Source organism: Rattus norvegicus, chromosome 5 (assembly GCF_021556685.1).
Source record: "Rattus norvegicus strain SHRSP/BbbUtx chromosome 5, alternate assembly SHRSP_T2T, whole genome shotgun sequence".
NCBI lineage: Eukaryota > Metazoa > Chordata > Mammalia > Rodentia > Muridae > Rattus > Rattus norvegicus.
Window position 1 is genome coordinate 150,814,764 of NC_141538.1, and position 23,178 is coordinate 150,837,941.

The following is a 23,178-nucleotide window of genomic DNA, read 5'->3' on the forward strand; positions in this document are numbered from 1 at the left end:
CTCAGACACACACACACACACACACACACACACACACAAACAAAAAAACCCACCCACCTCAGACACACACACACACACACACACACACACACACACACACAAAAACCCACCCACCTCAGACACACACACACACACACACACACACACACAAACAAAAAAACCCACCCACCTCAGACACACACACACACACACACACACACACACACAAAAACTCACCCACCTCAGACACACACACACACACACACACACACACACACACACAAACACCCACCTCAGACACGTGACTCATTCCCCACATTCCCACTCGTTCCCTGGTTTTGTTTTGTTTTTGTTTTTTTTTTTTAATTTTTGACTCAGGGTCTCATGGAGCCTAGGTTGGCCTTGAACTTACCACTTAGCTCAGGATGACTTTGAATTTCTGAATTTTCTAAAAGCTGGGATGCAGTGCTGGGGATTGAACCTATGGCCTTGTACATGCTAGCTAAAAAAAAAAAAAAAAAAAAAAAGACTTCATCTTACTGAGCTATGGCCTCAGCCCTGATTTTCTAGCATTTTATTACTTTATTTCTGCTCTTTTCTCTCATGGTGTCAGGGATCGAAGGTAGGGCATCCCACACACTAGGCGAGCACTCCGACAGGGAGTCAAACTCTACTCGAGTTTCTTCTTTCATATAATTTAATTAGGCTAAAGTTCAAAGGTTGGGATTACTACCTTCTAAAACACATTAACAAAGTTCCTTTAATTGATTAATTATTAATTAACCTTGCGGTGCTTGGAAATGAATCCAGATCCTCATGCATGCTATGTAAGCACTCTTATCTATACGTTCAGCAATCAAACTAAAGTTTATTTATTTTATAGGATTACTACTACTAGTAGTAGTACTATTACTGCTGCTGCTGCTGCTACTGCTACTACTAGTAGTAGTAGTGGTTTTTTGAGTCAGGACTTCTCTGTGTAGCTCTGGCTGTCCTAGAACTGGCTCTATAGACCAGGCTGGCCTTAAACTCAGTGATCTGCCTGCCTCTGCCTCCCAAAGCCTACACCATCACAGTCCTACCTATTTATTTATTTTTATTTTATTTGAGGCAAGGTCTCACTCTGTAGCCATGGTTGGCTTGGAACTCATTATGAGTCCAAGTTGTCCCCGAACTCACTGAAATCCTCCTGCCTCACCTTTCTGAATGACAGGATTACAGATGTGAGCTAACCACTCTGAACTCCAAACTGCTTTTAGTGTGGTGGTATCCACCAGAGAAGACTACTCAGACACAGGTTTAAGACAATAGAAACTCGGGGTTGGGGATTTAGCTCAGTGGTAGAGCGCTTGCCTAGGAAGCGCAAGGCCCTGGGTTCGGTCCCCAGCTCCGGAAAAAAAAGACAATAGAAACTCTTAGTTAACAGGAAACTACACCAGGTGTTTGGAATCCCAGTGTAGCCCTGAGACTTTCTCAGATTTTAAGCATAAGAACCAAATTCTGGGTTGACATATGTCAGTTAACAAGAACAGTAAGCCAGAGACAGAACTACAGAAGCCAAAAAGCAAGGTTAGTCTACTTAGAGACTTTCCAGAGCTATGGACGTTGATGGATTAGGTCTCTGTTTTAGTTTTTGGCCGGTTGTGCTGTCTTTGCTGTCTTTGTGCTGAGTTTTATGGCCTTCGTGGCACTTCGTTATGGAGTTAGTTGTGCTAAGGTCTGGGGGCCTGGTGTGGCAGGCCCATTATCAACAAACTATACAGTTCTGACTGCCACATTCGTCAGTACTCACACTTACAATACTTTGTTTCTTTGTTTTTGTTAAGATCTTTTTTTTTTTTTTTTTTTTGGTTCTTTTTTTCGGAGCTGGGAGCTGGGGACCGAACCCAGGGCCTTGCGCTTCCTAGGCAAGCGCTCTACCACTGAGCTAAATCCCCAACCCCTGTTAAGATCTTTCTATGCTGGCTATTTCAGGCTGGCCTGAAATTTGGTGTGTGTGAGACTGACCTTAAACTAGCAATTTATCTCTCTGCCTCTGCCTCTGCCTCTGCCTCTGCCTCTGCCTCTGCCTCTGCCTCTGCCTCTGCCTCTGCCTCTGCCTCTGCCTCTGCCTCTGCCTCTGCCTCTGCCTCTGCCTCTGCCTCTGCCTCTGCCTCTGCCTCTGTGTGCTAGGGTTACAAGCAGGCATCATTCTAAGTTCTTTTTTTTTTAATAATTAAAACATATAAATTATTTTTTGAGATGGGACCTTATCATGTAGCCCAGGCTGGCCCGCAGCTGGCCTGAAACTCCTGATTCCTCTGTCTCTACTTGTGAATGCTGGGACTATAGGCCTGTATCATTGTACCCTGAACAATTTTTTGATTTTTATTAACATTTAAATGACTTCCTAGATGACTTAATTTTTGTACCTTTAACAGCAAAGGTAGGCAGGGTGTGGCACTAAGCTCTTTAGAGCCCGGGAGGGATAATTTCTTTGAAGAGGGAACTTAGAAAGAAAAAAACATACCCACACTTTGTAAATAGTTTGAAAATTGAGGATCTTGGTCTTCCTCTCAAGGCTGTGACTTCTCTTTTTCTGAGACATCCATTTCTATACGTTTCCTTCAGTTCCGCAAGCTTTGCCACTTGCAAATCTAGAATGTGGAAGTGCCCACATGTGACGGCAATCTGTCAGCTTAGATGACACCTCGGAAGAATTTTTCGGGCTTTCTGAAGGTAAGCTGTACCATCACTGTGTAAGTCAGGGGAGAAAATTGCATCAGCTACCAGGTATGGTGGCACATGCCTGTAATCTCAGTTCTGTGGTCTAAGAGGTAAGAGGATCTTGGGGAAAACCAAACCAAATGAAACAAGATAGTTGGAGGCTGAGGCAGGAGGATTGCTGTGAGTTCAACATCGGCTGGAGCTATGTAGTAAAGTTCCAGACTGGTCTGGGCTATAATGTGAGACCCTGTCTCGAAAAATCAAAAACAAGGGGCTGGAGAGATGGTTCAGAAGTTAAGAGCAATTGTTCTCGTGGAGGATCCTGGGTCAGGTCCCAGCACCTACATGATAGTCCACAACCATCCACAGCTCTAATGCTAGGGAACCTGAGATCCACTTCTGACTTCTAAAGGCTCCTGTGTACATGTGGTGAGCATAAACTCACACACACACATAAATAAACTCTGTCTCTGTCTCTCTGTCTCTCTCTCTGTCTCTGTTTCTGTCTCTCTCTGTCTCTGTTTCTGTCTCTGTGTCTGTCTCTCTCTGTCTCTGTCTCTGTCTCTGTGTCTGTCTCTCTCTGTCTCTGTCTCTGTGTCTGTCTCTCTCTGTCTCTGTCTCTGTGTCTGTCTCTCTCTGTCTCTTTCTCTGTCTCTTTGTCTCTCTCACACACATAAATAAACTCTGTCTCTGTCTCTCTCTGTCTCTCTCTGTCTCTGTTTCTGTCTCTCTCTGTCTCTGTGTCTCTCTCTATCTCTGTCTCTCTCTCTCTCTGTCTCTCTCTCTGTCTCTCTCTCTCTCTCTGTCTCTGTCTCTGTGTCTGTCTCTCTCTGTCTCTGTCTCTGTGTCTGTCTCTCTCTGTCTCTTTCTCTGTCTCTTTGTCTCTCTCTCTCACACACATAAATAAACTCTGTCTCTGTCTCTCTCTGTCTCTCTCTGTCTCTGTTTCTGTCTCTCTCTGTCTCTGTGTCTCTCTCTATCTCTGTCTCTCTCTCTCTGTCTCTCTCTCTGTCTCTCTCTCTCTCTCTCTCTCTGTCTCTCTCTCTGTCTCTGTCTCAGGCACTTTAATAAATAAGTCTTAAGGGCAAAAACAAAACAAAACTCCGAAGGGGCTGGGGCCATGGCTAAGAGTGCTTGCCTGCCTGGCGTATGAGAAATACCCTGGACTCCATTTCCAGTATCACAAGGAGAAAGGAAGAAAGGGAAGGAGACAAGAAGGGAGGGAGGTGGGTAAGACTCAGTTTCTCTTTGTGTAAAATGGGGAGAAGAAAAATAAAATAAAATAAATTTAAAAAACACACAGGGAGAAAGGTCCGCTTTTGATTTGGTCCTGACAGGATTTTCTCATCAAATTCCTTTGTCTTGGGAAAAGTCAGGATCAGAAGAAGCTGAGAGAAGCACAGAATTTGTTGTGGATGGAGGCAGTGGAAGGCAGTGGCAAGTGAAAACATTGTTAAGTGCTTTTCCACGGAGTTCTTCGAGGTTTGAGACCTTTAATCTAATGTACAGACAGACACACTGGACTCAGAGACAAAGTTAAGCTGTCTGTCCCAGGTTACATAGCCAGTAAAGGGAAGACCCTGAATTCTGAACCCTTCTCTACATTGCCCCGCCTCTCGCAAGAGGCTGTTGGCCACCCAGAGACTTCAGCCTACCATCAACTCCATGGGTGAGACTGACTGGATGGGGTGGGATGGGGGAGGAACTCTAGGAGAAAAGCTGTTGAGGAGCTGCTTTGCAGGGAGATTCTCAGTGAGCTGTTTGTTTATCTGTGTGATTTAGTGGATGGCTGGGAATTCCTGGATGACAGGAATTCCTGAGAAGAGCTGTTAAACAGAATAGGGCCAGAGTCAGAGGTCCCTGATCTCACAGCCACTCCCTTAGATACTGGGAGGGATTCCAGGTTTCCAACTCTAGGACAGGGAGTTCAAGCCAACTTTAACTTCCCAAGAATTACTGATTCTTTTTTTCCCTTTTGTTTGTCGATTGACTTTTTAGAAGACAGAATCTCATGTAGTTCAGGCTATTATTATTGTTATTATTATTTTTTAATCGTTATTGTCACCATCATTATTACTATTATTTAACTGTCTGTCTGTCTGTCTGTCTGTCTGTCTGTCTGTCTGTCTGTGCATGTAAGCCTAGTCCCTATAGAGGTCAGAAGAGGGAGTTGGATTCCTGGGAGCTAGAGTTACAGGCAGTTGTGAGCTACCCAATTTCCCACCTCCCAAATGCTGGGATCACAGGCATCCACCCATCTTCTTGTTTCCTTTGTGGGACTAAATGTTTGCATTTTTACCCATTACTGTCTGTGCCGGTTAGTTTTTTTAGTTTTTGTTTTGTTTTGTTTTTCTGTCAACTGGATACAAGCCAGGCTCATCTGTGAAGCAGCCTCAGTTGATAAAATACCTCTATCTGATTGGCTGGCGGGCATTTTCTTGACTGGTGGTTGTAGGAGGAAAGCACAGCCCACTGGGAACAGTGCCTCCCCCTCCCCTGCCCTGGGAGGTGGGCCTGGGTTGTTTAAGAGAGCAAGGGGAATAAGCCATGGAGACAAAGCCAGGGAGCTGCGTTCTGCTGTGGTTTCTGCTTTAGTTTCTCCCTCCAGGTGTAGTGGGAACTTTGGTTTCTTCAAAAACGGGGTTATGCTATGTGAATAGATTTTTGTTTTAATCCCGATGTGGCACATGGGGTTGCCTCAGATCGTCCACAGCAGCTGACTGTGATTTGTCTTGTGCTCTGGCAGGGGCGTGATTTTGCCAGCTGAAGACAGTTTACATTTGGAATTCTGGGGACCCTTGAGAGAGTATATAAATGTCAGAGTCCTGAGGGAGTGGTGGCAGCTGTTGCCCCTGCTGCTGCTATGACGGGGAAGTGAAAGCCAAGCAAACCCTGTCCTCCCTAAGCTGCTTTTTAGTGACGGTGTTTAATCACAGAGATAGAAAGCATGATCTATCTTCTTTATTAGAATAAACCCCATGAAGTCAGGGGTTTCCGTAACTGTACCCCCCAGTTTCTGACAAATGTCAGGTATTCGAGAAGCTTTAGTGAACAAGATGGGCAGGATTGCCCATGCTTGTAATGCTGGCACCCAGGAGGTGGAGATGGGGATCAAGCATTCAAGGGAAGAACTGGTGAGATGGTTTGACTTGCTTTGCAAGTCTGAGAACATGAGTTCCATCCCCAAAGCACACATAAAGTGAAAAAATAAAAACAGACTTTATAAAGTAGTTCTGTGTTTTCTGTGTGCTCCAGTATATATACAGTACAGACGTGCACACACACACAGAGATGTGATGATGATGATGATGATGATGATGATGACGACGACGACGACGACGACGATAAAACGTTTTAAAAGCGAAGTTGGTAGTTGGGTGATGATGGTGTATAACTTTAATCCCAGCAGTTGAGAGGCAAAGGCGGGGAGATCTGAGTTCAGGGCCAGCCTGATCTACAGAGTGAATCACAGGACAGCCAAGGCTAGACAGAGAAACCCTGTCTCAGAGAATAAAGAAACAAATTGGGTACCTAGTGAGCTGTTTATCTTGTTTGTGTTTGAGACAGAGTCTCTCTATGTGTCCTTGGCTGTCCTGGAACTCACTATGGAAATCAGGTTGGCCTTGAACTCCCAGAGATCAGCCCGCCTTTGCCTCTTAAATGCTCGATTACATGAAAAAAAATATGAGAAAGAATAACCTTACTTGGTTGGAGATTCAGGGGACATGTGGGCTGCCAAACACGTGGGTTACATCCGTTCCTTTCTCAAAGTGGACTCTGAGCCATGGCTCTGGTGGGAGAGGAGGTACAGAGAAGGTGTACTGGCTTCCACTTTGGTTATTGGACTATTGAAGTGAAGACTCCAAGGAATTAAAAGTAACCCCAGGAAGCCCATACTGAGGCCAGTAAAGGTTAAAGTCTGGGTGACACGGGGGCAGGGACTTTTCTCCCAGGTAGGAAGACATTGACCCTGTTCTGAGAGCTTATCTCACAGTTGAGAAACACAGGGCTGGTGAGAGGGCTTCTTATTAACATATATTAACATATATTAATATATATGATCATAGGTTTCATTATGGTATTTTCATACATGTATATGATGCATTTTGGTCATATTTACCCCCTTCACTTCCTCCTGTCCCCTTCTGCAGGTGCCGGTCCTCTTCTTGTCCCCTTTCTACTTTTGTGTGGTTTTTGTTTGTCTTTTGTGTGAGAGACTCGGTGAGTTTAACTGATTGCTTACAGAGCACAGGCACTGTATTGGTGACTTCAACACTAAAGAAACAGTTTCTCCCTCCCTGGTCAATCAATTAACTGTCTCTAAGTCCTCAGGGATGGGTGAGCCTTGGGAACCCCTCCCCACAGTGTGGTAGGAAGCTGATGGGCCTCCTCTTGTGTAGGGCTTGTGCCTGCTGAGAGTTCAAGAGCTCAGTGGCCTTGCTCTGCCTGAATGAAGGCACTTCATGGCACTCAGCTCTTCTCTCTGCCTCTCACATTCTTCCCAACCCCTTTCCCAAGACGTTCCCTGAGCCTTGGAGGGGGTGACATGTGTGCCATTTGTGGCCACGCATTCAGCAGTCACTGAGTTATAATCCCTTCCTGAATCTCTCTATCTCTCTCTGTGTGTCTCTGTGTCTTTGTCTCTCTCTGTCTCTGTCTCTCTCTGTCTCTGTCTCTCTCTGCCTCTGTCTCTCTCTGCCTCTGTCTCTGTCTCTCTCTGTCTCTGTCTCTCTCTGTCTCTGTCTTGTTCTCTGTCTCTCTGTCTCTGTCTCTTGTTCTCTCTCTCTGTCTCTCTGTCTCTGTTTCTCTCTGTCTCTGTCGCTCTCTTTCCACCCGCTCTCCTCTTCTTTCTTTGACAGGGTCTCATGTGTAGAAGGCACATAGATAGGGCGGGCCTTTAACTCTATGTAGCAGAGTGTGACGGGGGAAGCCTGATCCTCCATCTACCTTCAGAGGGTTGGAATTGCAGGCATCTGACTCCACGCCCAGTGACTTCACCTTTTCTGTAAAATCGTGACAGTGCTCCACAAAAGGCATAGAGAAACCAACTTTCTTTCCCCCATTGGTTCAAACTGTAAATAAATCTACTTGGCTTTACCAAATCCTGTTTCCTAATTTCAGCCACGAGACAGAAAAACTAAACAGCAGGCTTATGGATCGAAGTGCCCCCGTAGCGACCATCAAATATCCTTGGCATGGGTGGGATTAAAAACAAGGCAGGTCGACTTCACAGCCTATGAACATAAGGCTTTATGGCCTTGCAAAGAATGGCTGAGTAGCCGTTAAACTCATGCACAGAAGACTCTTCATTTTAAATTACATTTTTATTTGTGTGTGTGTGTGTGTGTGTGTGTGTGTGTGTGTGTGTGAGTGCAGGTACCCTTGTAGTCCAGAAGAGGGCACTGTGTCTCCTGAAACAGGAGCTACAAGTGGTTGTGAGGCCACCGATGCTGGGAACCAAACTGTGGTCCTGTGCAAGAGCCGCAGGCACTCTTGACTGCTCAGACGTCTCTCCAGCCCCACTTAAACTTCTTTGTCTCATTATTTGTTTATTGATTTATTTCAGCATTAGAGGTTGAAGCCAGAGACTCACACCAGCTAGTATATATATATATATATATATATATATATATATATATATATATATATATATAGTCATTTACTGGGAGGGGGACTGTGTGCAAGTGTTATGATACACACATGGAGATTAGAAGACAACTCGAAGAAATCAGTTCGTTTTCTACCCTGTGAGTCCTGTGGATTGAAGTCAGGTCACCAAGCTTGATAGTGAACCCTTAACCACTGAGCCATGTCATTGGCTTGGTGTTCATTTTTAAGATGGAGCTCACCGTAGCCCAAGTCAGTCTGAAATGTGCTGCCATGGAACCTAGAATGATCTTTACGTCGTGATCCTCCTGCCTCTGCATCCTGAGTTGTAGGATGACAGGCATGAGCCATCTCCAGCCCCTGCATCTTCTTTTCTTGCCTTGTGGTCAAATCTTGCTATATAGTCCAGACTGGTCTTAAACTTGCAATCTTCCCACTTGAGACTCCCAAGTGCTGTATGAGCCACATGTGCTTGTGTATCTGGTTTATATAAAAAATTTTTAAAGATTTATTTATTTATTTTATGTATGTGACTACACTGTAGCTGTCTTCAGATACACCAGAAGATCCCATTATAGATGGTTGTGAGTCACCATGTGGTTGCTGAGAATTGAACTCAGGACCTCTGGAAGAGCAGCCAGTGCTCCCAACCTCTGAGCTATCTCTCCATCCCTGGTTTATGTCATTTTAACAGGAGTTACGAACTCTGAAGATAAGAGAAGACTGTGGGAAAAGGAATCTGGACCATGATCAATTAACTGTGGGACAGTGATGAGAGTGGACTATGGAAGATTTGAATTTGTTCCACAGGGTTGGTAGGAAAAGATGAATCTTATCAGCAACTCTCCATTCCCAGTAATAAGAGAATCTCCTCTTCTGTTACTCATCAAATCAGTGCTTTGATTTTGGGTAGAATATGGGCGGCAAGAAATTCCCTCCGGAGACTCCCGTTTCTCCCTTACCTTCCTCTCAAAATGATTGACGTGTTAAGTGCTGCATTTGGGCTTGTACGTTCCAATCTCATTCATTAGCTGCACTCTTTAGCCTTGCCACAGCCCAACTAGCAGACAGTAAGGTTGATGATAGGGTCTCCTCAGGGTTGTCTCTTCATAGCATTCTCTCTCCTTTCCACATCCTGATTCCCTTCCAATGTCTTTGATCCCGGTGAGAGGTCTGGAAGTGATGGATTAGGTCCATTTTCCTTTGTCAGTTCTGCGTACCAGGAGGGCTCACATTCATTTCAGCATAACAACATGTTATGGTCTCTCCCTAGACAGAGAGTCAGGTAAAGGTCTTCTGTCCAAATTCTATCACGTGACTGTGGTTATCATCTTGGGTTCTGGGTGGTTCTTGGTCTTTGCGTCTTTCTTTCTTTCTTTCTTTCTTTCTTTCTTTCTTTCTTTCTTTCTTTCTCCTAGTTTGAAGGAATTTAATCTTACAAACAAGTGATTGCTGACCAAGGCATACAATGGCCCAAACTTGCCCAGGGCGTGTGTTCCTGCTGTAGTGGGCAAGAGAAAGAGGAAGCACGACTGAGGTTGGACAGGATGAGTCAGAATCTTCCACAAGTTCAAAGGCCCTAAATGGGGCAAAAAATAGCAGAGTTAGGGGTCAGGGCAGGGTTGGTGGAGAGGAGGTTGAGCTAAGTGAGGTGACACTTGAGGCAGTGGCCATTTGCTTTTCTCTTTTTGTTGTTTTTTTTTTTTTGTTTTGTTTTTTTGTTTTGGATCAATTGTCTGTGACATACGGTTGGCTGAAAGAGCTTTGTAACGGTCACTCGCATCTGCATTCCCCTGGCATTTGGTTTTTTTTTTTTGTTTTTTTTTTGAGGCAGGGCTTCTCTATGTAGTTCTGGTTGTTCTGGAACTCCTTCTGTAAACCAGGCTGCCCTCAAACTCAGAGATCTGCCTGCCTCTGCCTCCCGAGTGCTGGGATTAAAGGCATGAGCCATTACTGCCTGATTGGGCATTTTTTTTTTCTTTTCTTCTTTTCAGAGCTGGGGACCGAACCCAGGGCCTTGTGCTTGCTAGGCAAACACTCTACCACTGAGCTAAATCCCCAACCCCGGGCATTTGGTTTTAAATTAATGACTTTTAGCAGGAGTCAAGTTAGATGACTTGAGCCTTTTCAGAGTTTAGTTTATCATTGTTTTTATTTATTTAATTTTTTAAAAAAATTATGTGTTTGTGTGAATGCAGGTGCCTTTGGAGTCCAGAAGAGGGCATCAGCTTCCCTGGAGCAGAGTTACAGGTAGCGATGAGCCACCTGAAGTGGGTGCTGGGAACTTAACTGAGGCCCTCAAGAGCAGTATGTGCTTCCTACTCCACTCCCTAAAAGCTTAAAAAAAAATGATTGTGCTTTTTTTGGAGACAAGGTGTCACGTGTTCAGACTGGCTTCTGACTGGCTGTGTAGCAACTTCTCATCTTCTGCCTGTTGAGGGCTAGGATTCCAGGCTTGTCCCACATTGTCCAGCGGATTTGAATCTTGGCATCAGTTACCAATGATCCTGCCCCACATAGAGCCAGTTAGTTCTGCTCCATGAGTCGTATTAGCATAGCTAGCAGCCCAAAGGCAATCAGAGGCAAAGGACCGTATAGGACATTTCAAGATCTATGTCTTTAAGGGAAGGGACAGCTGCAGGAGGAGGGGCAGGGAAAAATGTTAAGGAAACTAAGGCACCAAGCAGAAGCTCAGCATTCTGGACATTCTTTTGGCCTTGCTCGCCTCTGACTTGCTGAAAGTTATTAATACTTTTCTTTATTCTTTGGAAATTTCATACGAATGTATAATGAATCTTAATTATATCCACCCCAATCCTTCCCAGTCTCTTGCTTCAGTGCTTCTACTCTTCTTCTTCTTCTTCTTCTTCTTCTTCTTCTTCTTCTTCTTCTTCTTCTTCTTCTTCTCCTCCTCCTCCTCCTCCTCCTCCTCCTCCTCCTCCTCCTCCTCTTCCTCCTCCTCCTCCTCTCCTCCTCCTCTCCTTCTTCTCCTCCTCCTTTTCCTCCTTCTTCTTCTCCTATAACCCAGTGAGTATAATGAGTGCTGACTGCAAAAGCATTAATCAACCTACCACACCCTTTAAGAAAAAAGATTTCCTCTCCCCCAGCAACCATCAGTTGCCAATAGCCCCTCAGCTCAGGGTGGAGCCTCAAGAACCTCCCCCCACCCAAACTAACTGTATCCTAACTATATCCCCCCTTTCCTGGCTAAGGCTTCGATAGTTTGTTCCCCAAATATTCATGTCCTGAAAGCTCAGAACAACCTCGGGATGGCTGGCATTGAGTCTGTAGAATCTTGAAGGTTCAGCCTTAGTCATGGGAACTCCATGATTGCAAACAGATGAATTCTGGCTCCTGAATGTGCGTGTCCATTCTCCCATGAGTTGGTCAGTTCTCACAAGAGCTGGCTTTCATAAAGTGAGGTCGCTAGAGGATGGTGGCTTCTATTTATACTTACTTGTCCATGTTACAAATTTTCCTTCCTGCTTCCCTGCCTTGTGTAGCTGGGAAGTGGAGGTTTTGACAGCAGCACACAGTGATGGAGCAAATAGTCCCTGGGATGAAGAGCTAAATAAACCTCTCTCTGTAGAAAGTATCCAGACTCTGAGACAGGCCTAGAACTCACTATGTAGACCAGAGTGGTCTTGAACTTATGGCTATTCTCCTGCTTCTTCTCCTCATGAGTACTACCTACACTACCTGGACTACCACATCTAGCTCTTGTCTCTGGTGTCCTTGCTGGGTTGGGAATTTAACCCAGGGCCTCACAGAAGCTAGATAAGCATTTACCACTGATCTACCTTCTGGTTTACACAGTAACACAAGCCAGACTACAACATCCTTCTTGTCTTAGGGCTGCTATTGCTATGAGGAAGCACCATGACCAAAAGGCAAGTTAGGGAGGAAAGAGTTCAGTTGGCTTACACTTCTACGTCATTGTTTGTCACCAAAAGGAGTCAGGACAGGAACTCAAGCAGGACAGGAACCTGGAGGCAGGAGCTGATGTAGGAGTCACATGCTGCTTACTGGCTTGCTCAGCCTGTTTTCTTTGTAGAGCCCAGGACCACCAGCCCAGGGATGGCCCCACCCACAGTGGGTAGGGCCCTTCCCCATTGATCACTAATTGAGAAAATGCTTTACAGCTGGACCTCATGGAGGCATTTTCTCAACTAAGGCTCTTTCTGATGACTCTAGCTTGTGTCAAGTTGACACAAAACCAACCAGCCAGTACATTTCTTTCTCTGCTTGTTGCCATCCCTGTATAAGGGAAGGTTTCTGTTCCTGCCAGTCTTTGCCTTTCTGGCCTAGAGTGGCTCCCTGGAGCTCCTGAGCCTCTGTTGGCCTCTACTTCAAGGGCTTCCCCCTCATCCCTCATTCATCGCTTTTCTTCACCTTAAGTAAGTCAGGGTAGCAGTGTAGTTCTTAGCACAGGACTAGAGCTTTGAGTTGTAAAGATGCTTCTCCTGCTTGCCCAGCATTTTGGACCAAGCTATGCCACCTCCTTGTGTCTGCTTTCTCATCTATAAAAAGGATATAACAATATGTGATATACCTGCTCAGGGCTGTGGAGGTCTCTGAGGCCTGGGATGCTGGGCTTGCCACAGTGAGCCAGTCAGTCCTGTTCAATGGAGTGCCACTAGTGTGCCTGCAGACACTGACCTGAGGACACAGCTCGGCTGCTTAGCACACACACAGTTGGGTCTGGTGGCACAAGCTGCCTGTAATCCCAGGGGAGGCAGAGGCAGGAGAATCAGGAGCTACGGAGCAAGTTTAAAGCCAGCACAAGCTACACCAGGTTCTGTGTCATGAGAATGCTAGATGGAAGCATTTCTGTCTTTCCACAATGTTGGAATTTGTTAAGGAATAACAAATCAGGGGCTGGGGGTTTAGCTCAGTGGTAGAGCGCTTGCCTAGGAAGCGCAAGGCCCTGGGTTCGGTCCCCAGCTCCGAAAAAAAGAACCAAAGAAAGGAATAACAAATCACAAAGTTCATCAGCTCTTTTCTATCTTTATCTATCTATCCATCTATCTATCCATCCGTCTGTCTGTCTATCCATCCATTCATCCATCCACCCACCCACCCATCTATCCATCTATCCATCTATCTATCTATCTATCTATCTATCTATCTATCTATCTGAGGCAGGGTTTCTCTGTGCAACCCTGGCTGTCCTGGAATTGGCTCTGTAGACCGGGCTGGCCTCGAACTCAGAGACTAGCTTGCCTCTGCCTCCCAGGTGCTGAGATTAAAGGCATGCGCTACCACTACCCAGCTAAGTTGAGCAGTTTTAATGACAGAAATCTGTTATGCAATCCCACCTCCCATGGTAACCTGGTCAAGGCCAACGCGGGTTCTTTTTTTTGCCTGTCTTAATTCATATGAACTCTCATATCACACACTGCAAACACACATTAAGTACAGCTACATATCTATATGCACTCCTATGGGTCACAGAAGGAGTACAAGTTACAAAGGCTGCAGAAGAGGTCGAGGGTCTCCGAGGTAGACCGAGGATGAGTCTGTCGTAAGATAGGAACCAGACCAGTGCCTGGAGGGAGGAGCTGCTGGAGTAAAGAGAGCAAAGCCGCAGAGTTCAGCTGAGAGGAAGAGTTCAGCACTGGTGTCTGGGAGTAGCAAGAGTGGGTTCAGGTCTAGGTTCAAGGCCAGAGAGGGAACAGGTGAGTGGAAAGGCAGCTGAGTGGGGTGCATCGACAACAGGGAGGAAGCTCCAGAGACAGCTGAGAAGACCCCTGTTTGTTGGTTCTGGATGCACATGTGTAGTTGGTCTTTGCTATTTTGTGGATTCTTTTTTCCACCCTTTACTCCCTTCCCCCCATTTCACCCCCTGACATTAGGTAGGAGAGAAACAAGGATAGAGGGGAAAGAGAGCTCTGAATCCAATTTCTTTCCTTTCCTTTCTTCTTTGACCTTAGCTGCTAATAAACCACAACCAACTTCCCTAAATGCCTGACAACCACCCACCCAATCGCTTTGAGTCCTCGTACTTACGTACCCTCTAAGAAGTTCTCAGAGTTCCAGACATCGCACAATCGCAGAAACTTCCTGCAGCTGGCAAAACCACGCCTCTGCTAGAGCACGAGGCAGACAGAGCACGGTCAGCTGCTGCGGAAAGTCAGAAGCAGCCCCTTATCCCCACACCTGGGATTAAAGCGAAAGCATAGTCTTATGTTTTTGTATTTTTTAAAGAAACAAAAGTTCCAGAATTCTCAAAAGTGTTACTACACACGCAACAAGTATCAGATGAGAGGCTTGTGTGGGACCATTGTAGTGTTAGGTGTCTCTCACATGATGGAGTCCAAGTGAGGGAGGTGTATTCTTTCCTTGGTCTGGTGTATCCTCTAAGTTTATGGGCTTGATTTTTTCAAAAATATTTTTAAGTGTTATTTTATGTTTAATTACATGTGTGTGAATGTGTGTATGTGTGTGTGTTCGTGTGTGTGTGTATGTGTGTGTGTGTGTGTGGTGTGTGTAAACTCAAGTACAGGTGCCTGTAGAGGACAGAGGCATTAAATCCCCCTGGAGCTGGGGTAACAGGTGTTGTGAGCTCCTGATATGGGTGTCGAGAACTGAACTCAGATCCTCTTCAAGAAAAGTACACATGGGGCTGGAGAGATGGCTCAGAGGTTAAGAGCACTGACTGCTCTTCCAGAGGTCCTGAGTTCAATTCCCAGCAACTACATGGTGACTCACAACCATCTGTAATGAGATGTGGTGCCCTCTTCTGGTGTGTCTGAAGACAGCGACAGTGTACTCACATACATAGAATAAATAAATCTTAAAAAAAAAAAGAAAAGAAAAGTACACATACTTAATTACCGAACCATCTCTCTAGCTACCTCCCAATATGGTTTTAATCCATCTGTGTGTGCCCATGGTGTCAACTCACCCCATCTATCCTCAGGAATAAGTAGTTTACCAGTCTGTGCTGAAGGGATGTGACCGACACACAGTTCTGGGTCCACCCAGCTATAGTCATTCTCTTCCCATGAGACAGAATCAAAAGCTGCTTGCACTGTGGAGACCCCTAGCAAGACCAAGGCCAGGTCACTGTTCTATATAACATGAAACATCTTAGAGTCCAGTATAGCTTGATTTCATCCATCTGAGGAAACAGACGGATACTGGTTGAGAGCATGAAGCAGAACAGTTGGGCTCACCTGCACACTCATTTTATGAGTATTATTCTATTTTATTTTATTTTATTTTATTTTATTTTATTTTATTTTATTTTATTTTATTTTATTTTATTTTGAGACAGGGTTTCTCTGTGTAGCCCTGGCTGTGCTGGAAGTCTCTCTGTAGACCAGGCTGGCCTCAAACTCACAGAGATCTGCCTTCCTCTGCCTCCTAAATGCTAGGGTTAAAGGCATGTGCCCCCACCGCCTGGCTTGTGAGTTTTACTCTTGTGTATGATGTTGTGGGCCCAGGACAAGAGTCTCGTCCATCCAGACTAGCATTCCACTGCAGAGCCAAACCCAGGCTCCCCAGTCCGTGATTCTTTTCTGTAAAAATAGAAACAGGAACAGCCTACATCTTATCATTTCCCTGAGGCTTAAATGAGCGAGTACATGCAAATTCTTTAGGACAAAGCCTGGCTCAGGGTATGCATGTCAGTGCCTGTGAGAGTTCCCTGCACTTCTTATCTGGTGTGGTAGACATCTCTGGGTATATCATAAGCATTCTTTCCACACCATAAGGTAAGCCATCGCAGACTGCTTCCTTCAGAAGTGCCCTGGAAGAAGGTTTCCCTCAGGAGATCGACTAGTCCTGTGTGCATTACTCACACGTCAAAACGTGTTCTTTTCTGCTGGGCAGATGGCACTGGGTGGTGGGTGAGTTGGAGCAGGCTAGTGAGCCTGCACGTCTCATTGTCAGGGTGATTTGGGTGCAAATAACAGGACCCTCCCCTTACACATTAGCTTACTCAAGCAAAAAGGAAACGGGGTGAGAGTGAGGGTAGGAAGGAGATCGAAGGGGAATTTGGCATGAACTCAGGGGCAAGATGAAAAAGCCTGACTTTATGAGGAACCAGAACCAGGAAGTGGAACTGTCAAAATAGATCCAGACTTCCACTCTTCCTCACTGTTGCCTCCATGGACAGCCTGGCTCTGGCTACCAATACATAGGTCATTCTCCTCGCCCCTCTCTTGCCCAGCTGTTCCCCTGCCCCCAAATTTACACAGTGCCCAGAGTGACCTTTTATTTGAGTTAATTAATTAATGTTTGGCCTTCGAGACAGGTTCTTACTTTTGTTGCCTGCTCTGGTCTGGAACTCACTCCATAGCCCAGGCTGCCCTCAGACCCACAGCAATCTTCCTGAGGATTACAGATTAGAGCTAGCACGCGTTGTTCAGAGTGATTTTAAAATGCTGTGTCTCTGCACAGAGCCTCTCAGTGATGTCTCAACGGACCCGAATCTTTCCAAGTTCCTCACCAAACCTCATGCAGATCTGCTTGTTGCCTAACCCTTTCCCTCCCTCCCTCCCTTCTCCTTGTACAAAGGCCCAGGCGCCTTTCTGGCTGGTTCATGACTGTAGCGCCTCCTGCCACCTCAGGGACTTGACCATAATCTCTGCCCCAGGACTTCTCACGCCCATGCTCTTGAGTCTTCAGAACACACGCCCCAGAGGAAAATCCCTTCCCTCCTGGAAAACAAGTCTGTGGTGGCAATCGCCCTAATGCTATGTCTGGCTCAATTCATCCCAGTGTAATGAGTAAGATAAATAGACTACAGAAAGAAAGAGAGAAAGAAAGAAAGAAAGAAAGAAAGAAAGAAAGAAAGAAAGAATCAAAGGATCAAAGAAACAAAGGAACAAAGAAAGAAAGAAACAAAGAATCAAAGAAACAAAGAAAGAGCGGCCTTTTCAACCATCTCTGTCTCTTTTTTTTTTTTTTAAAGATTTTATTTATTTATTATATATAAGTACACACTGTAGCTGTCTTCAGATACACCAGAAGAGGGCATCGGATCTCTTTACAGATGGTTGTGAGCCACCATGTGGTTGCTGGGAATTGAACTCATAACCTCTGGAAGAGCAGTCGGGTGCTCTTAACCGCTGAGCCATCTCTCCAGCCCCCATCTCTGTTTCTTAACTCTGTTTTGAAAACAGTAGGGCAGTTCTTCCTTCCCGACGCGGTAGTACTGATTCGTAGTTGTGAGACAGGGTCTTGATGGCCTTAAGCACGTGATGATCCTCCTGCCTTAGCGCCCACCTGCTGATATTATAGCTGTCACTGCCACCTTGCCTGTCTTGCAACCGTGACTTCTATTCCCTCTTTAGTGCCAATTCCTCCTATATTGTAGGTCTCTTGGGAGCAGGAAATCCCTCCTTTTGTGACCTGGGAAGAGATTCAATACATTTGTTGAGTGAATGGACAGTGCTTTAGGATCGGCTGTGGGCTGTCTCCGAAAAGCTCGTGTGCTGGAGGCCTGGTCTCCAGTGTGGTCAGAGCTGGGGAATATTTATGGAAAGGGCATTAGGTCCCCGGAACTGGATCAGAGATGGTCTGTGAGCCACTAAATGGATGCAGAGAACTGGACCCAAGCGATCTGCTTAACCCCTGAGCCATCTCCGTGCCCTTCTTGTTGGTTCCTGAGAGAATGAATTGCTTTCAAAGAGCAAGCCTAGTTCCTGGATTTCTCTGCCTTAGACTTAATAAATTAGTTGTGTCTGTTTTTGAGTGGTTGCCAACTCTGATGTTTATGAACTAGGGCTGGGGAGGTGGCTCAGTTGGTAGCTTGCTTGCCTAGTGAGCTTGGAGTTCATAAGCCCGATAGGGCAGTGAATGCCTGTAATCCCAGTACTACTCTGGTAAAGATGGGGATCCGAATTCAAGGTTACATCGTGAGTTTGAAGCTAGCCTGAGTTACACATGATCCCGTCTCTAAAATTAGAAAATGAAAGGGAGGGTTTGGGAGGAGGGTCATATGAATAATCTGGTCTCATCCTGTGATGTCTCCCTCCCTCCTTCATCACAGGGTGACTCAGACAAGGGGGCCATCACCGTAGGCTGAACTGATGGGGCCATCTGATCTTAGCCTTCTAGTTTCCCAGTCTGTGAGCTAAATACTCACCCACGAAGATGGATTTTATTTTGGTACATGTGCACGTGTGAGTGTGTGTGTGATAATGACAGAAAATGGACTAGGATCGAGATCCAAGGCAAAAGCCCTCTGTCTGTCTCCCTCCAAGCCTCTGGGGTTTCATGATCCTCTCTGCCCTGAGAGGGGCACAATCACAGAACACATAAGGCTGCCCCAGCCTGAGGCATGTCACCTCCCAGCTCCCCACGACCTGTTAACGATCCCAGACAATGAAGTCTAGGTTCCTGACTTGGTTGAGGATCATTTAGCTATGGATGGAGACTTCTAGAGCTCACCTTTGTTGGAGAGAGCATGGGCTGGCAGGTTACCTCTATTTGTGTACTACCTTAACTAGGGTTTTACTGTTGTGACCAGATACCATGGCCAAGGCCACTCTAAGAAAGGACAACATTTAATTGGGGCTGACTTACAGGTTCAGAGGTTCGGTCCATTATCATCATGGCAGGAAGCATGGCAGCGTCCCGGCAGACATGGCACTGGAGGAGTTGAGAGTTCTACATCTTCATCCAAAGGAAGCCAGGAGCAGACTTTCCTCAGGCAGCTAGGAGGAGGGTCTCAAAGCCAACCCCAACAGTGACACAATTTTCCCCAACAAAGCCTTACCTCCTAATAGTGCTGCTCCCTGGGTCAAGCATATTCAAACCACTACACCCTCCTTGAGGGCAGGGCTTGTCCCTGGCCAGTGGGGTTCAGTACTAGGTTTCAGTGGGCATCTTGAGCAGTTTACATCTTGAGCAGAAGAGCTCAAACAGTATGTAGGACATAAAATAATTACAGATAAACTAACTACTATTTATTGGACTGCGTCTGAAGCATAATTCTTAAAAATTGCTAAGTATGGGGGCTGGAGAGATGGCTCAGTGGTTAAGAACACCCGACTGTTCTTCCAGAGGTCATGAGTTCAATTCCCAGCAACCACATGGTGGCTCACAACCATCTGTAAAGAGATCCGATGCCCTCTTCTGGTGTGTCTGAAGACAGCTACAGTGTACTTATATATAATAAAATAAATCTTTAAAAAAAAATTGCTAAGTACCAACTCGGTCTTAAAGTCTCAATCATCCAGCGATGTGGGTCTCTTTGACTCCACTTAACAGACGATTATTGATGACAGAGGCAGGACACTAACAAGATCTCCAGGCGCAGGGGCCAGGGACTGTAGATCAGCTGATAGAGTGCTTGCCTGGCACACATGGAGGCCTGGGTTTGATCCCTAGAACCTCATAGACCGGGCGTGGGCCCAGCACTCAGGAGACAGAGGCAGAAGGACCCAAAGTCCATCCTTATTGGCTACATAGGGAGTTCGGGCTTATCTAGGCTACATGAGACAGTCTCACAAGCAAACAACAACAACAACAAAAAGAGAGAGGGGGGAAGGAAGGGGGCTGGAGAGATGGCTCAGCGGTTAAGAGCACCGACTGCTCTTCCAGAGGTCCTGAGTTCAATTCCCAGCAACCACATGGTGGCTCACAACCATCTGTAATGGGATCGGATGCCCTCTTCTGGTGTGTCTAAAGACAGTGACAGTGTACTCACATACATAGAATAAATAAATCTTTAAAAGAAGGGAAGGAAGGAAGGAAGGAAGGAAGGAAGGAAAGAAGGAAGGAAAGAAGGAAGGAAGGACAGACTCTCTGGCTTTCAGCCATTCATTAGTTCTCTCTTACAAGCTGGTAAGATGCTTCTACAGTAAAGGTGCCTGTTGCCAAGCCTGAGACTGAGTTCAATCCCCTGAGTTCAATCCACATGGTGGAAAGAGAAAGGGTTCCAGCACGCTGTCCTCTGACTTTCCGTTACACGCAGAAACACACCAAAGGAATAAAGGCAATCAAAAATTTAATCCTCCTCACAATGAGGAAAATTAGGTTTAGGAAGACAAGGACATGTTGTCCTGTGGCGGCAAAGTAGCAGAACTTTGGTTGCGACAGACCTACGGCCGTCAGACCAGTCAGACCACACTTCCTCTGTTACTTAAGCCGCTATAATTGTTCCCCCACCAATCCTAGATCCAATCCTCCTGCATGCTAAACAAGTGTTCTACCACCTACCATTTTTTTTAAAGATGTATTTATTTACTTACTTATTTATTATAAGCACACTGTAGCTGTCTTCAGACACAGCCAGAAGAGGGCATCAGATCCCATTACAGATGGTTGCGAGCCACCATGTGGTTGTGGGATTTGAACTCAGGGCCTCTAGAAGAGCAGTCAGTGCTCTTAACCGCTGAGCCATCTCTCCAGCCCCCCACCTACCGTTGTTTAAAAAGCAATTTTACTGATACGCAATTTGCATACTGTTTCGTTGACACATTGAAAGCATACAATTCAGTGCATTCTAGAATAGTCATGGAGATGTTTACCATCCATCACCATCATCAAGTCACTCACTGTGTTTGTATGAATAAGATAACTCAGGGCTGGAGAGATGGCTCAGCCATTAACGTGTTTGCTAGGAGGGAAGTTCAGATCTCCAGAAACCCATGTAAAGGCCGCTAGGTGAGGCAGTCATTCTAGCCTCAGGAAGAAGAGACAGAACCCTCAGAGCAAGCTGGCTAAGCAGATCTAACTGCATCAGGGAACTCTGGGATTGACTGAAAGACCCTGCCTCAGTGATGCAAGAATGAAGCTATCAGGACCTTAGCCCCAGGCCTCCACATGTGCGGCACACACTCATGCCCATAGACTCAACGTGGAAAAAGAAAACAGAAAGGAAAAAAAGATAACCCTTCAAGAGGGGAAGTTCCTGAAAGAGTGCTGCTGTAGCCCACCGTCCCAACCAATGCGACAATGTTTCTGGAAAGCCCCACTGTGAATAGAGCTGGTGACTGTGAGTGGGAGAGCTGGGAAGAGGAAGGAGGTATGGGGCTGGGGGCTGGGGGCTGGGGGATGGAGTGAGAAAGTCCCCAGCAGTGAAAGAGCGACAGACAGATCAAAGTCGAAACTCTGGTTTCCCCTGCTTACGTAAGTAATTCTCCTTCATTGCGTTGTACCAGGACTCTCCGGGGCATTGACAGTCTCTGCAGTGTTTTTGGCCTCAGAGGAAAACACCTCCTCCTCCAGAAGATCTTCCTTGATTTCTCTTCCTAGATTGTGCTGAGTGCCGCTCCATGGTGCCTCTATTATCAGAAGTGTGCAGCATCTCTCTACGGTGGCCTCTCTGATCCATATCTGTCTTCTCAATGCTAACCACATGGAGTTTGGAACCAGAAGAAATAGACAGGTTGGTCTAGGCTCTTCCATCTTCCCCCTCTGCAAGCTTTGGGAGGCACAGAGCATGCCTTCCAAAAATCCAAATCCTTTTAGTCTTTCCTCCTGTGTCCTCAGAGAACTGCTGCCAGGCACCAGGCTGGGACCTCGGCCCCTCGCTCTATGGTCAGCGACGGATTCTTGCCCTGTCTTCTTATGGGAAGTCCTTCTGCCACATCCAGTCTCTGTGCTGTTAACCGCAGATTCCAACAGAGTGCAGGGGATCTGAAACAGGTCAACCTAGGTCAGCCTTCATTTGGCCCCAGGAGTGATCCTGGGTTGGGGCTGAGAGGCCCACCATGGTATCTGTTACAAGGTTAAGAAATAAAAAGGGGCTGGGGATTTAGCTCAGTGGACAAGGTTAAGAAATAAAAAGGGGCTGGGGATTTAGCTCAGTGGTAGAGCGCTTACCTAGGAAGCGCAAAGCCCTGGGTTCGGTCCCCAGCTCAAAAAATAAATAAATAAATAAAGGAAATAAAAAAAGTTGTTTCCTCTGTCTTTCCTCTTCCTCCTCCTCTCTCCCCTGTTTTCTCTCCCCACAGCATGTTAGATGAGCCCTCTACTAGCTGAATTGTGTCCCCAGTTCTAAATCGTTGTTCTTTAACATTAGGGGAAAAAAAGAGGCAAAAATATGAAACGTCTAAATTTGTTGTTTCCATTTCTGTTTTTATACAGTGTCTCATTGTGTAACCCCAGCTGGCCTAGAGCTCACTCTGTAGCCTAGGCTAGACTCAGACTCACAGAGATCCATTTGCTTCTGCTTCCCTAAAAATTTTTTTTTGTTTTCCTTTCCTTTTTAAAAAAAATTATTAACTTATATGTGAGTACACTGTTTCCATCTTCAGACACACCAGAAGAGGCATCAGATCTCATTACAGATGGTTGTGAGCCACCATGTGGTTGCTGGGATTTGAACTCAGGACCTCTGGAAGAGCAGTCAGTGCTCTTAACTGCTGAGCCATCTCTCCAGTCCCTGATTTTTTTTTCTAAACAAAATTAAAATCTTGGGTCCATTCTTGTGTGTTTTCGTAAATGAAAGAGAATCCTATAACAACTAACCCTGGTTTAGGCCAACTGCTAACAAGTACAGGATTTTAAAAAACCTTTTCTTGGTATAAAAATCATAGTCGTTCCAGTGTAAGTTTATACATCATCCATGTTCACGTACACTTAAGTACTTTTTATTCGAGACATAGTTCACATATCAGAAAGCTCCCTTCTTTGAAGCGGTGGGGTCTGGGTATTAATATACACATTTATGGGGCACCATTGCTGCTGTTTAATTTCAGAATATTCTCATCATTTCCAAAGAAACCCATAAAGTGCCATAAAGCACTCCCACTCTCCAGTCCCTCTCCCTGCGGCCTCCGAGAATTGTTCTCTTATATTTATTACCTCTGCGTATTTGTGCCACTGTGTGCGTGTTGAAATCAGCGGGTGACTGTGGGATTCAGTTCTCTGTTTCGTCCGTGTCTGGAGATTGAACTTAGGTCGTGGGATTTGACCGAAGGACTC

The 23,178-nt window shown here is 45.8% G+C and overlaps 2 long non-coding RNA genes across 7 annotated transcripts; one reads left to right on the forward strand and one right to left on the reverse strand.

Annotated features, from left to right (window-relative positions):
* Positions 1 to 2,602: 2,602 nt before the first annotated feature.
* On the forward strand, positions 2,603 to 22,146 carry LOC148006083 (uncharacterized). 4 transcript variants are annotated; one of them, XR_015621183.1, is made up of 3 exons: positions 2,603 to 2,697; positions 21,411 to 21,637; positions 21,721 to 22,146. It is a non-coding gene; the product is annotated as an uncharacterized LOC148006083 (long non-coding RNA). The 4 variants fall into 4 exon arrangements; XR_015621184.1 differs by having other exon boundaries at positions 21,742 to 22,146; XR_015621181.1 differs by having other exon boundaries at positions 21,505 to 21,637.
* Positions 7,991 to 21,821, reverse strand: LOC102548282 (uncharacterized). 3 transcript variants are annotated; one of them, XR_015621185.1, is made up of 6 exons: positions 20,836 to 21,821; positions 19,448 to 19,803; positions 18,829 to 19,249; positions 17,527 to 17,652; positions 14,306 to 14,451; positions 9,704 to 9,871 (listed from the first exon to the last, which is right to left on the reverse strand). It is a non-coding gene; the product is annotated as an uncharacterized LOC102548282 (long non-coding RNA). The 3 variants fall into 3 exon arrangements; XR_015621186.1 differs by lacking the exon at positions 9,704 to 9,871 and adding an exon at positions 10,042 to 11,309; XR_015621187.1 differs by lacking the exons at positions 17,527 to 17,652; positions 20,836 to 21,821 and having other exon boundaries at positions 7,991 to 9,871.
* Positions 22,147 to 23,178: the final 1,032 nt, after the last annotated feature.